General features: G+C 43.4%; 1 protein-coding gene across 1 annotated transcript in view; it reads left to right on the top strand.

The window, feature by feature from the left end:
- RELA (RELA proto-oncogene, NF-kB subunit) overlaps positions 1-3,044 on the top strand; it is a 542,238-nt gene that overhangs the window by 243,165 nt on the left and 296,029 nt on the right. The window lies entirely within an intron of this gene.

The raw sequence follows: 3,044 nt of genomic DNA, 5'->3' as shown, positions 1-3,044 counted from the left end.
GAGGGGTTTTTTTCCACACAAAAAAATCAGGAAAGAAACATTTGAGTAACTTGTTGTGTGAACTCTGTGCGAGACTGTTTCACCCAGGATGCTGCAGACCACGTGGGGTGTTTGTTAGTCTGTGCATGTGTTAATAACCTCGGGGAACCATCCGGCTGGTCTGGAGGGGAGGGAGGTGATTATGCAACCCCCTCCTTAATAACTTTACTTGGGTCAAAGTTCTAATGAGGCTTTGAAGGATTAGCTCAAAAAGAAAGAAAGAACAAGAAAATGCAGCCATTCAGCAAATGTGGGGCAGGGTGTGGCCAGAAACAAGTATGAGGCTGGGGAGGGGGGTGAGGTAGGAGGAGGATCTAGCTGTGTCTTGGCTGTAGAAAATTCTGTTTTTTGTTGCCTGCTCCGTGCTCATACTCTTAAAAGGAAAGAGGGCCAGACCAGCATAAACGTTTGGTTCCAAACCAACCAACAGCTGGCAGTGAAACATATGAAGAATGACACTTTTCATCAAACTGGCCCAAGTTGACATATGCAAGCTTTTGTGTTTCACAGACAGCTTCATCAAGGCACCTTTTGTGCTCTTTCTGCATCAGGAAGAGTTCTGTGGAACTTGAAAACTTGCTCTAGACAGCTGTCCTGGTGGGTTTTGGTTGCCGTGAAGACCGATAGGCAAGTAGGTCCAATCCATAAGGCCCATCACTCATTGACATGTATGGGAACTGCAGAAAGGTTTAGTAGGTGATTAGCATATGAATTGGCAAAATATCTGAAGTTTGCCCTAAACCTGTGTGCAATCAAACCTTTAGTCAGTCTGAGACTCATTTATAGGGCTGTGTTAAAAGTTCTAAGAATCTCTGTTTAATCAGTTTTTGCTTTAGTTAGGTTTCTAGTCCTCATGCCTTAGAAGTCAACCCTTGAACATGTGAGGAGAATGTTTTAATTGATGCCCTCTGCTAATTAAATCGTGCCATAGGCCGGCTAGAATTTTGGTGTAGGTGTTTCTCAAACTGCTTTCTGCTCCGACTTCCCATAACTCTCACCTGTATTTTGCAGAACATCCCGGCACATGTTTGGCACACTCAGAACACGTGGTGCACTTATCAGTCCGGTAGGGACCACTGTCAATGCTTGCGAGTGGAGAGCATAATCTATAGTACAGCCAACACTCTTCCTCAGGGAAAGGTTTGAAGGAGGGCTGTGGCTTTTTGACTGAACATCTGCTTTGCACCCAGAAGGCTGCAGGTTCAATTTAGGGTTGCCAGCTACCCTGGAGTAAAGTCTTCTATCCCTTCTATCTTCTATCCCATGGGCTATTATTTATCAAGTGATGTTATTTATCGTCATGCCATGAAAAATTTCCAACTGCCTATTTCTGCACCTTGTGCCTCTTTCGAACAGACAGGACATTTTTCTCCAGGCTAGTTGGCAATTAGGCTTCAGTCTCTACCATCTCCAGTTAGATCAGGTAGAAGGTGATGTGAAAAACCTTTGCCTGAGACCTTGGAGAGCTGCTGCCAGTCAGAGTAGACAGTACTGATGCTGATAGATTCAAGGTTTGATTCAAGATAAGGCAGATTCATACGTTCAAGGTGAGTCTCAGTTTTCTGTCAAAGAAATTCTTCATGATTGAGCTTCTCATGAGGAATCCCTGGTATTTTCTGATGGAACTCTGCTTCCCTAGAACACAATTCGAAGGTTACTGTTTGTAGGGCAACCCATCTTCTCCTAAGAACATAAGAGAAGCCTTGTTGGATCAGGCCAACGGCCCATCCAGTCCAACACTCTGTATCACACAGTGGCCAATAATTTATATATATATATATATATACACACACACACACACACTGTGGCTAATAGCCACTGATGGACCTCTGCTCCATATTTTTACCTAGCCCCCTCTTGAAGCTGGCTATGCCTTTAGCTGCCACCACCTCCTGTGGCAGTGAATTCCACATGTTAATCACTCTTTGGGTGAAGAAGTACCTCTTTTTATCCGTTCTAACCCGACTGCTCAGCAATTTCATTGAATGCCCACGAGTTCTTGTATTGTGAGAAAGGGAAAAAAGTACTTATTTCTCTACCTTCTCCATCCCATGCATAATCTTGTAAACCTCTATCATGTCACCCCGCAGTCAACGTTTCTCCAAGCTAAAGAACCCCAAGCGTTTTAACCTTTCTTCTTAGGGAAAGTGTTCCAAGCCTGTAATCATTCTAGTTGCCCTTTTCTGCACTTTTTCCAATGCTATAATATCCTTTTTGAGGTGCGGTGACCAGAATTGCACACAGTATTCCAAATGAGACCGCACCATCGATTTATACAGGGGCATTATGATACTGGCTGAAGAAGAAGACTGCAGATTTATACCCTGCTCTTCTCTCTGAAGCAGAGTCTTGGAAATAATGCACTTGGAAATAATGATCCAAACTTCCCCTACAACAGACACCCTGTGAAGTGCGTGGGACTGAGAGAGCTCTCCCAGAAGCTGTCCTTTCAAGGACGACAACTACAAGAGCTATGGCTAACCCAAGGCTATTCCAGCAGGTGCAAGTGGAGGAGTGGGGAATCAAGCCCGGTTCTCCCACATGAGAGTCCGCACACTTAACCACTACACCAAACTGGCTCTAGGAAGTTCAGCTAATCAGGAAGGAAACCCCCTTCCTGACTGAATGAGTACAACAGAGAATGAGGGAGAACAACAGGGAATGAGAACAACAGAGCTTTTGTTAATGTTGGTATTAGTTTATTTCACTCTTCCTTGAAAATCTGACAAACTCAGATCGAATCAGCTAATAAGCATGTAATGGTTTGCAATGTTGTGTTTGCTTGAATATAAATATCCAGATACAAGTTATGTTTCAGCATAACCTACTTTGCAAGAATAAAATGGATTGACCCCTATTACTGTCCACCTGATATCCTAGGCTTGCATTCACATATAATCAGCCTTATGATGGTTTGGACTGAGCCAAGTATTTTTTGTGAACATTCTGAAGAGTGACGAAAGATGTTTCCTATAATTTTCAACATTCCTTCTGAAAGCGTTTGA

Source organism: Heteronotia binoei, chromosome 1, assembly GCF_032191835.1.
Source record: "Heteronotia binoei isolate CCM8104 ecotype False Entrance Well chromosome 1, APGP_CSIRO_Hbin_v1, whole genome shotgun sequence".
Classification (NCBI taxonomy): Eukaryota; Metazoa; Chordata; class Lepidosauria; order Squamata; family Gekkonidae; genus Heteronotia; species Heteronotia binoei.
This window is presented reverse-complemented; position numbering and strand designations above follow the sequence as displayed.